Raw genomic sequence first — 12,477 nt, 5'->3', positions numbered from 1 at the left:
AGCCTTTGGTCTGCTTCATCTACTTCTTCATCCTCCTCTTTTACAGGAGGGTTAACAATAACAGTCCAACATTGTTCTTTCTTTAAAAACGCCTGCATCTGTAAACTCCATGACATATAATTGGACTCTCCCAGTTTCTCTACTGGAAAATAGGAAGCTCCCCCTTGAGCTCCAGCTCCAAGTCCAGCCATGGCACCACCCAGCTTTCAGCTTTCCACTCAGTTCTTACTCACACGTGGCTTGAAGAAATGTTCGGCTCCTGGTCCCAAACAGACACTCCCTGCCGATGCCTTCACACAGCCAGCTGCTTGAGAAACGCTGAGTTGCTTCCAGTCTCTGGGTTCTTTTCACGCTCTGTCTCTGCCCACTCAGGACTGGGGACTGGGCCCATAACCTGTTGGAGGGGGATTTCCAGCCGGTGGCAGAGGACAGAGTGACTCCAGGAGACATAGGTGTAAAAACCCAAACTAAAATGAAGACTTTATTACTAAGCAAATAAACACAAACTCTGGTGGATGTTATTCCTGCAGGCAGGCAACAAAACTCAGCTTTTTTCCTTTATAGCAACGGTCACCTGCAGCCAATTAATCCCAGAAACTTCTTAAAGGTATACACACATGTTTCTGTGCCGAATGTCCTCTAACATCCTGGAGCTCAGGAGCTTTAGCAGCATAACAAAAGATAGGAAGGATTATAAAACCCTCCAATAGTATTTGTTGGTAGCTGGCAGGCAGCCAATCCCTGCTGGCATAGGGCCAGTGTTGTGATTTGCTACCTGCAGCATAAGGTGACTTATTTGTTAAGTTGTGGGTGAACATATCAGATGACACAGCGATTCTTGCTTATTCACAGGCCAGAACAGAACTGAACTGAAGGGTTCAGTCAGCCTGCTTATATAGAGCTCCATTACAACGCAACAGTAACCACTTTCTGTAACTATCCATTCACTGAACATCACTTTCAATCCCTTATTTGCATATGTGGATCTGAGTGAAAACTATCTACAGTATCCCCCTGCTGGCCCAGGGTGAGAACTTCAGTACATAACACTATCACAGGTGGGAGGGTGTTACCTGGGCTGGCTTAAGGTGTCTGTACACTGGGCCGAGTGCCCCAGTTTGTCACTCTTGTTCCTGATGCTCCAATAAATCCTTCTGAGCTGAACCTAGGCCTCAGGTCATGCTTGAATCCACCTGCACTTCAGGTATGATACTATTAGTGTGGCCCAGCACAAAGTTTAACCCAGCAAGCCCATATCCTCAAGGCTGTCAGCCCACAGTTCCAAAGTACTGCCTTCAAGAGCCACTTCCTTTTTCTCCTGCAGGAATCAGAGAGCTATATAATGCTGGGCTTTGGTTTTGCTGCTGACCACAGGAAGAAAACCACAGTGCTAGTTGTGCCAACCCAGATGTTACTTCTAAAACAAAAGGAAGTTATTAATTGCAGACTAATGGAACTGCCTTCCAGTCTGTTGGCAGACACCTGGCACAGACCATTCCTGGCAGCTGCTATTATCCTGCTGTAGCCACTGACATGCTGCTAATTATCCAATTGAGGCAGCCTAATATTATGGGTTCTGGAGAATAACAGTGGGGTGGATGAGGACCACAGTTATCTTAAGTCTGATGGTGTGTCAGGAGAGAGACCAGGGAGCTCCTCAGGGAGCCCAAGGCAGTGAGCAGCATGTGGGGTTGTTGTCCCTTGACCTGGGGCTGCTTGGGCAGGCTGAAAGTATTTTAAATCAATGCATAAAATAAAATTAAAACAACAACTTAGCAACTTATAAAAGAGAATTTGACACTGGCAATATAAAGCAGTCATAAAACAGTAAAATGAGAGAGGGATGCATCAAATGGGAATAAGTATGAGGGTTAGAACAGTAGTCAAGGAGAGACAGTTACTGACACCAGGCAGTGATTCAGCACACAACATATAATATAGACTCTCTAGGGGGACAGTGGGCATGATTCTCATCACTCGACAGCTTCAAGAAAAATGCAGAGAGCAAAACCAACCCCTTTCCATGGAGTTTATTGACCTGACTAAGGCCTTCAGCACTGTAAATCGTAGTGCCCTGTGGACTGCCCTTCTAAAAATTGGCTGCCCAGATAAATTTGTGAACATCATTTGGCTGCTCCATGATAATATGACAGCAACAATCGCAGATAACAATGGCTCACAAAGTGGGAGAGTGGGATCAGGTGTTAAACAGGGTTGTGTTATTGCCCCTACTCTATTCATTATTTTCATTGCCATGATCCTACACTTTGTCGAAGGGAAACTCCCCTCAGGAGTAGGAATCATTTATCAAACAGATGGAAAGCTCATTACCATGAACAGCAGAAGGCAAGGCAAGACTTTCCTCTAAGACTGCATGACATACCCTATAAAAAGTTCACAGCATAAAATTTGAGAGCATTAACATATCCAGAATGGAGCTTCTTAGTTGCCAGAACAAATTTGACTACCAGGTGTGTAAGCTGTAGATCTTTATCAGCTAGGAGCTCAACTGTCAGCTCCTTATTTTGTTTATTAATAAATTTGTATAACACCCTTCATCTGCAGGCCTGAGAGACAGTCAAGAACAGATGGTATTTTTTTTTCTCTGGACACTGACTATAAGGAGCAAAGCAGCAGATAATGGATGACATCCTCAACCTGATGGCATCCACAAATGCACCTGCGTTTCATATGGGGAATTCCCAGGTATTTCCCCTCTAAATAAGCTGAGGGCATCTGTTGGAACCTTAGTTCAACAAATGCCCTATGTAGCTGTGGGAAAGTTAGTGTCTCAAGGTAATGGAGCCTTGAGTGGCTGATCTTGATTTGGGGGTATCAGATAGAATAACAGGCAGCCATGGATGCCCTATCTTGGTTGGCATCCTGATCAAAGTTCCAATTTCTTAGGTCATGTGGACTGAGGACTAAATTTTTCTCCATTTTTAAATTGTAAGCCCTAAGCTTATCGTGACACTTCTGCAACAGCCACCTGACCTTAGTTCCTCTAACCAGCAGAGCTTGGTTGTAATATGTCCTCGGAGGCATTTAGTAGTCTGTGCCCGTATCTGAGGGAGGCTAGATTGATTCTGGCTCTTATTGAGGGGAGACCAAACTCTGAGGTGGACTGCCGGTTCCCCAGTGGAAGCCCCAACATCTGCCTCGTGGATTTGTTTTGTTGGACTTCTAGTTAATAATAATAATAATAATAATAATAATAATAATAATAATAATAATAATAATTTATTATTTATACCCCGCCCATCTGGCTGAGTTTCCCCAGCCACTCTGGGCAGCTAGTTCAGATTTAATACCACTTCCCCAGATCTCAACCCTGTAAAACTTGTTTAAAAAGGAGGGTGACCAATATGATCAAGGGTTTGGAAACCAAGTCTTATGAGGAGCACTTGAAGGAAATGGGTATGTTTAGCCTGGAGAAGAGAGTGAGAGGTGATATGATTACCATCTTCAAATATCTGCAGTGCTGTCTCATGGAAGATGCAGCAAGCTTGTTTTCCTGCTTTGGAAGCTAGGACTGAAGCACAGACCCTTCAAGTGTCCCTATTTTCCAGGGGCGTCCCTGATTTAGAGAAGCTGTTCCAGTGTCTGATTTGATTGTGTAATGCCCCACTTTTCCTTAGATGTTCCTATTTTAATTGGAGAAATGTTGGAGTGTATGGAGTTATCTGACCCCCACACTGTCTGAAGGCAGTCCTGTATAGGGAAGTTTTTAAAATGTTTTATTATGTTTTTACATATGTTGGAAGCTGCCCAGAGTGGCTGGGGCAACCCAGTAAGATGTGTGTGGTATAAATAGTAAAATTGTCATCATGGAATGGGACATCCCTACTTTCATTGGAGAAATGTTGGAGGGTATGTTACCATGTTGCAGTAATCTAACCTGGAGTTTACCAGATCATAGACAACAGTAGTTAGAATGTCCCTGTTCAGATAAGGGCGCAGGTGGGCCACCAATCAAAGCTGATGGAAGGCACTCTGCACCACTGAAGCCACCTGAACCTCAGCAAAGGATCTCAGCAACAGCAAAGGATCCAGGAGTACCCCCAAACCAGTGGCAAAGGTACAAGATTTGAGTTTCCGGCTAAACATCAGGAAGAACTTTCTGATAACAAGGACTCGTCCTGCTTGCACCGTGCGTAGCCAGCACAGGTCTAAGCTCTTTTGCCTTGGCTCCACCACATTCCTCCAGAAAAGCTGCTCCTTAGCACTGAATTGGAACAAATGGCAACCTGTGGAAAACCTGTTTACTGTTTGTCTTGATTCAGCACTAAAGATTGGGTTTCCCCAGGGGAAAGTGGCAGGGGAAACTGAGGTTTGGATAAGCGCTAAGAGCTGTTTGGCAGTGGAACAGACTCCCACGAGAAGTGGTGGACTCTCCTTCCTTGGAGGTTTTGAAGCAGAGGTTGGGTGGCCATCCGTCATGGATGCTTTAGCATTTCAGGGGTTGGACTAGATGATTCTTGGCTTCCTTTCCAGCTCTACAATGCTATGATTCTATGAGTAGCACAATAACCAACCCATTTTCTCGAAGCAACTTTCCAGATGTTTTTTAAAAATGCTTTAGTTGTTATTGAGTGAAGGAGAAACACGTAGAGGGAATGCAAAAAACTCAAACCGGGGAAAGAAGCCCCTTTCTTCCTCTGAAGTCACACATATATTTGCCTCTTTTAGACATAAAAATAAAACAGGACAAGACTCCCACTTCCCCTGCATCACAATGCCTAGCTATTTAAAGATTGTTTTAACATTTATTTTTCATTGAAGGGAGCGCCCCCCCGTCAGCACTAGAGTGAGCAACATCACCTGGCATTTAAAGTATTTTAAAAATCAACAAACAGTTAATCTTCCCCTCTCCTTATCAAGGCTTCTTCTACCAAAGGAAAGGAGAAAATTCTGAAAATGTTGCCTCTGTCAGCAGCCAAAATGCTTCCAGTTGAAAGAGATAACCACAGCCCTTCTCTGATAGGTCAGTCATATTGCAGGAAGGCCTCTTGCTTTCCCTCCACCCTCTTCTTTTGGCTTAAGAAATAGATGTTCTCTCCCAGGAATCCATGTCCTGGGCAGTTCCAAGAAGTGTAAATCAACCTTCAACCTACAAGCGCTAATGGGAAGCAAAATGAAAAAGTCTAGAACTTAGTGTGTGCCTGATTGCAGGGTGTAAGAAGAAGAGTAATCTCAGTTGTATAGGTTGCTGTGCTTCCCCAGGGGGACAGTGGACTGAGGGACTGTGGACTGGCCCCCTGCTGAAAAAGTTTGCTGACCCCTGACTATGGTGAAGTAATTTCATGGCATCAGTCAAAAATATTGCTACATTCTCCACAACGTCAATCCTACAATTATTCAACAGATAGGTCACTCTGGAAGAGTCAGTGTGATAGATCCCCTCCTTCATTAAGGGGGGCAAATATTTATCATATATTCTTGCATATAATAGGCAATGAAATAAAACGTGTGATGGATTCGACCTGTTTTGTGCCACAAGGGCAGTACCTTTCAGAATATGGGATTTTGAAGAATCTACCTTTCAAGACTGCAGTCGGTGAGGGAAAGAGCTCTGCATAGATGGGGATCATAAAGGTGATATAAATTCCTCCTGGCCAAATAAAGGTGGAATTCCCACCCCCAGTGGGAAATAGGGTTTAATGGCTGTGCTGCTGAGGGTTTGGAATTAAACCTCTTGAATTCTGCACTTGATTGTCTGGAATGCTTCCAATTGTGGGAGCATAAGCAGCAACTCGAGTGATAGGCCACAGGTTCTGATTTTGCTCTCAATGCGAACTAACCATTTGGAATGGTGAGATTCTGCCAGCATATGGAAAGTTAAAGAAGATGAGTTGGACTTGAATTCACCATGAACACCTCCCTCATTTTCTTAGAATGGCAATGGAACTCACCTGAGAGGTGCCGGAACTGAGTTCCAGTGAGTTCTGGAGGGGGGAAAGCCCTGGCTGTAGGTGGTCATCTAGTGGAGGCACCAGAAAAAAATGGTCGAGGGGCACAGAATGGATGATGGAGATCTCTAGGTGGGCCAAAAAGAAAAATATCAGCATGTACTAATGACAGGAATTGTTCTCCCATCCAGCTGCCTCTTTCTTCCTCGGAACTGACTGGTTAGAAAGAACCAGGGATCAGGTTTCCTCGATTTCTGTCTCTAGCTGGAGAAAAGAAGTCTAATTGAAAACAGCTATCTCTTTACTCCCACACTCCCATTTCCCACCCACTCAGGCACAAGAGGCTGCAGGGTCTGGCGTCTGCATTCTGAGGCTCCCTGCTTAAGAATGAAGAGGGAAAGGGGCTGGTGCTGAGAAAGGCACAGGCAGAGGAAGGATGGGCGTCTGGCCAAAGCCTATGGAGGCAACGTATGCAGATCGCACCCACTCTCTCACCAAACATGGGTGGAGCACCTCCACCAATGCTCCTCAAAATGTACACTCTCAGACTTGGAACCTGCCTCCCTGGCCTGAAAGAAACAACCTCTTCCCCTGCTCATCAAGCCACTTCCCTCTCTTCTTTTAGAAATTCATCCTCAAGTACATACCTCTCCAGAAAATAGTTTCTGCATGAATAAAGCCTTTGAATGCCAGAAACTAGAAGTGATTATTCCAATCTAATTCACCCAAGCTGGAGGGTCTGCTAACAGGTTATGGACACAGGCATTGATTTGGAACTCCAAACTTTGTTTCCCTTCCAAAAGCCTTCCCATCCCAGCTGCACTTCTCCAAGGAGAGAGGCAGCAAGAAGGGGAGTGAATATCAAGGAAACTGAAGAGAAAAGATTGGAGTGGGCTAGAAAGCAGGAGCAGGCGGCAAAGAAAAAAGGAAGGAGGAGACCGTTTGCATTGCTGAGAACTGCAATGAGATTGGGTTGGGGTTAGCATTAGTGTTAGGGTTCTGGTTACTGTTAGTGTTATTTGTGGTTAGGGTTACATTTGGTTTGAGGTTAAGGAGTGGGTTAGGACTAAGCTTGAGGTTCAGATAAGGGTTGGGGTTAGAGTTGGAGGTATGTTTAGGACTAGGATTAGGGCTGAGGTTAAGTTTATGATAAGGGTTAGGGCCAGAGTCAGGCCCATGTGTGGGTGGGGGGGCTGCCAAATACACTTGCCCCAGGTCTGAGAGGGCTAAGCAAGCTGGGGGCCCTGCAAGTGGCCGGCTGGACTTCTGCTGTCATGCCAAGAATGCCCTGCACCTCCCAGCCACCCAGGGCCTTTGTATGGGCCTGGCCAGAGTTCGAGTTAGTGCCGGGGTTAGGGTTACATACCTTTCAAGTGCCCCTATTTTCCCAGGACAGTCCCGGAATTGCAGAATCCACCCTGGCTTCTGATTTGATCCCGGAGTGTTTGTTTCCCCCTCCAGCCAGCCCTGCCGCCCAGCTTGGGGAGTTGGATGAGCTGGCACTTGCGCTTGCAGAAGAACCCTCAGGAAGCAGAACCATTGTGTCCGGGAGAGGCAGCTTCCTGCCAAAGCGGAGGCGGTGGATGGGCACAACCCCACAATGCTGACAACTACACTCCAGTAGTTGTTGCCGCCACCTTCCCACTTACCGGTACTCCTGCAGCCTTGGTCCACTATAAGAGAGGTGAGTTTATCTCACACCACATGAAAATCTGCCTGAGGGAGGAAGGAATAAGACACATGAGAAGTGTTAGCTACACCCCACAACAAAACTCAGTCACTGAAAGTTTATATCTCCTCTGGAAATGGCATTCCGAAATGCTAAGTCAAGTTTTACTGCCTGTGCCACTTTTTTCTGAATGCTGTATGGAAAAACACATGAATCTGACCTTTGGAGAGTTTGTAAACAGCCTTTTTTAACTTACCAAATGTGAGATCTTCTTATGCTAGGGGAAGTGGGAAACACTGGGAGGAACTTGGAATTACAGTGGTACCTCAGGTTACATACGCTTCAGGTTACATACGCTTCAGGTTACAAACTCCGCTAACCCAGAGATATTACCTCGGGTTAAGAACTTTGCTTCAGGTTGAGAACAGAAATCGTGCTCCAGCGGCGCGGCAGCAGCAGGAGGCCCCATTAGCTAAATTGGTGCTTCAGGTTAAGAACAGTTTCAGGTTAAGAACAGACCTCCGGAACGAATTAAATACTTAACCCGAGGTACCACTGTACATACAGTATTTTAAAGGTCTTACTTTGCTGCATATTTTGTGATTTTAAATCTCTTCTGGGGTTCTGTCACCAAAGTGTACTGGCCCTAAACGTGGATCTATGCATCCAGAAATTCTCCTTTCTCTATTTTTTCCTTGCAGTTTTGTCCCCATCTTCCTCCCTCCCGAGTTCTACAAGGGAAAACCGAGACAAAGGAGCCTGGCAGCCAGGGCCATCCTCTGGGTTGGTTGTTAAAGTCAGGTGGGTGCCGGCTGGGGGAGACTCACATTGGCGGGACGTGGCCCCATTTGCCCTATGTGGCTAGCCTCCACTGTCGCTGTTAGATTGCAATGCCAAACACACTTATTGGAGAGTAAAATCCATTGGACACAATGGAAATTCTTTTCACGTAAAGCTACACAGCATTGCAACATTATCATGGCAGGCACATTTGTGGACTTGCGCACACATTGCCAGATTCATCAATAATTATTTGGCATATCAAATCAATGTGTGCAGAGGAGGGCTGCCACATGGGTGGTGAAGCAAGCCTCTTTTCTCCTGCTCTGGAGGGAAGGACCCAAACCCAAGGGCTTCAAGTTAAACATCAGGAAGAACTTTATGGTGGTGACAGCTGTTCAACAGTGGAATGGATTCCATTTGGAGGTTGTGGACTCTCCCTCCTTGAAGGTTTTTAAGCAGAGGTGAGGTGGCCATCTGCCATGGATGCTTCAGCTGAGATCCCTGCATTGCAAGGGGATAGACTAGATGACCCTCAGGATCCCTTCCAAATCTACAATTCTATGTTTCTACTAAATCTTTATTAATGACCATCATTAAGAAACTGGGATAAGAAGCACATAGAACACATTCTAATTTTGCAGATTTACATGTATACATAGCCGGGTAATATAAATAGTAATGTCCAAAAGCCATGAAATGCAGGAAGTACATTTTCAGTCTGTGATTTATTGTTGCTGGTTTTAAATGTCGTTTTGTTTTTAACAGACATGTTGTTTTAATTTTTCATTTTGTGCTGCTTGCATTTTATAGAGATGTGACTAATGCACTTCATAGATAAGAAAATAAATCTTTGTCTACGTGAACCCTGGAGAGCCATTGCTTCAGCTGAACTCCCACAGCACAGGGGGCTCCAACCTAGGAATCAGGAGGAGAGCCCTTCAAAGTCTGTGAATCAGAAATTCTCCTCTTGGTGCCTCTAGTGCCACTTCATACATTTGAACAGCCTGGAAAAGAGCTGAACAGTTCAGAAAATTAGATGTATGACCACACAGAAGTAGTATTTACAGGAATTTAGAGCAGGAATTGAAGCACCAAGAAGCTTCAAATTAAGAGTTTGGATTGCAGTATTGGTGGTGGTTGCATAACTGGATTGAAAACGTCTGGAGAAACTGAACTTTGACTTTAAAAATTAAAATTAAAAAATAGCTCAGTTCCTGAATTGTGCTTTACATCATTCCACAATTTCACATAGTTTCATACATGGCTTTACAACTCCCTCCCTCCAGGGCTTACTTATTTTAAGTAAAGACTAAAACTGGAATGTGTTTTCTATGCCAAGGCATAACCTCAGAATAAAGAAAGTACTACTGAGCATGTACACAGTTTGCCCCAGGGTTTCCAGGCAATGCATTACTGGACAGTTCAGCATGTCAACACTATCAGGAATTAACTGCCAGCAAGAATATCTGTAAAATTTAAGATTCACCTATGTCAGATCTGGAAAACAAAGCAGAACCATAAATGAATGCTGTATAGGGATTGTGTTCTCAAGCACAGGATTCCATAATGCTTCCAACACTTGACTTCCAACACGGATCTTGTCTACTGCGGGGAAGCTGCACTACAGAGGGAGCCTCATGTCCAGCACTGTCTGGTTGGTTAACAATAGTTACTAGAAAGTAATGGAAAATGATTCACAAAGAATTAAAAAAATATTCTTGAACTCACATTTCCCCAAAGACCAGAGGCCTTTCTGTTAGGGATAATAAGTGATGACATTCCAAAAAAAGGCACTCACAATCATTTTGTACATGACTGCTGCAGCTAGAGTAGTATATGCAAAAAAAGTGGGAAGAAGAAGAAGAGGTGCCCACAAAGGAAATTTGGCAGGACAAATTGATAGAATACATAGAACTAGTAACTATGACCATGAAACTACCGTATTTTTCGCTCTATAACACGCACCTGACCATAACACGCACATCGTTTTTAGAGGAGGAAAACAAGGGAAAAAACATTCTGAATGAAACAGTGGATGTATCATTTTTGTGCTTCATGCTGTGGCCACAGACATGTGATCTGATGGTGAATTTGGGGTGACCCAATGCAAAACTCCTGAGAATCCCTGTGGATCCATGCTTTGTAACTACGTTTTTGCACCATTGCAGCCCCAGGCAACAGTGGGTGCGTGATTTTGGGGGGGCAGGCTGTAGCCATGGACATGCTATGTGATCTGATGGTGAATTTGGGGTGACCCAATGCAAAGATCCTGAGGATCCATGTGGATCCATGCTTTGTAACCACATTTTAAGTGGGGAGGGAAGGAAAAACACAGAAGGGACAAGGAGCACGAGAGGGGTGTGCAGAGAAGCAGCTGGCTAAGAATGCAGGAGAGGGGTATAACGGGAGGGAGGAAAGGAAGGCCACCTACCCACCTACCCACCCAAGCCAGCCATCTCTCTCTCTCTCTCTCTCTCTCTCTCTCCCACCTGCATGTTGCCTGCGAGTCCCTAGACACAGGAATTAGAATGAAGGAAGCTCTGCTTTCCCTTCTCCTTGCCTGGAGGGGAGGGGCTTTCCCTGCTCTTTGTTCTGTTTGAGCAAACACAGCAAGGAAACAGAGGGGGGTGGGCAGTAAGACCCTGAGGCAGAATGCAGGAAAGCAGCCGCTTCCTCTTTTCAGGTTTCCCTTCTCCGAGACGCGTGATTTGATTTTTGCCTGATTTTTGCCTCCACTTGCCCCAGTCGGCTCCAGGGACCACACATTCGCTCAATAACACGCACAGACATTTCCCCTTCCTTTTTAGGAGAAAAAAATCTGCGTGTTATAGAGAGAAAAATACGGTAAGTGTCATGTACTGAAGTTCTCACCCTGGGCCAGCAGGGGAATACTGTAGATACTTATGCAAATGAAGGATCGAAAGTGACATTCAGTGATTGGATAGTTTGTATGCAAATGAAGGATCGAAAGTGACGTTCAGTGATTGGATAGTTTTAGAAAGTTGTTACAGTAACAAGGTACTGGAGCTCTATATAAGCAGGCGGACTGAGGCCTTCAGCTCAGTTCTGTTCCGGCATCTGAATAAAGAAGAGCTGTTGAAGAATCGCTGTGTCATCTGATATGTTCACCCACAACTTAACTCTAAGGAATGAGGATGAGTTAAAGAGAAGAGTGGAGGTGTTTTGGAGATTATTTTAGAGGGTGCAATATACAATTTAACCTACGAGTAGGAGTTAACAAATGAGCAGACGATAACATCAGAAAAGTAAGACTTGAGATGATAATGGGTGGAATATCAGTATATGCAGCAGATCAGGGTTTCCCTAGAATGCCACGGAGAGATGGACTGGGAAGTCCTAGGAAAAGAGATAAGTGATGGATGTTGTTGTTGTTTAGTCGTTTAGTAGTGTCCGACTCTTCATGACCCCATGGACCAGAGCACGCCAGGCACTTCTGTCTTCCACTGCCTCCCACAGTTTGGTCAAACTCATGCTGGTAGCTTCGAGAACACTGTCCAACCATCTCATCCTCTGTTGTCCCCTTCTCCTTGTGTTGTCCCCTTTCCCAACATCAGGGTCTTTTCCAGGGAGTCTTCTCTTCTCATGAGGTGGCCAAAGTATTGGAGCCTTAGCTTCAGGATCTGTCCTTCCAGTGAACACTCAGGGCTGATTTCCTGATGGTGATGGATACTGTATGTTAAGTGATGGATACTGTATGTTAAAATTGCGTAAGTAAGAGTTGTGTTTTTCAAATAAAAAAATTGTTACTCAGAGTGCTTGCAGACATGGGCTTAATTTCGCCTCAGGTGGCAAAACAGGATGGGCCGTCCCTGGGACAGACACTCCTTTGCCGTCCCCTTTCCTTTGGACATTTGGGCCACGTAGACTCCAAGGATCTTTACTAAGCACCACATGGGGGCTGGGTGTGATGTCCAACACTGCTGCAGATGTTTGACCTTCAGAGAGAAACAAAACAGCCCATGGGCATAGCCAAGGGGAGAAGGAGGGCAGCTGCCCTCCTAAATCAATAAAATAAATACAAACCTGAGGTTCTGCCCCCCTAACAAAGGCCTGCCCCCCAATAAATCTTTCAAACAAACAGAGCTAAGATTAGCA

The sequence above is a fragment of the Podarcis muralis genome, chromosome 17 (assembly GCF_964188315.1).
Source record: "Podarcis muralis chromosome 17, rPodMur119.hap1.1, whole genome shotgun sequence".
NCBI lineage: Eukaryota > Metazoa > Chordata > Lepidosauria > Squamata > Lacertidae > Podarcis > Podarcis muralis.
This window is presented reverse-complemented; position numbering follows the sequence as displayed.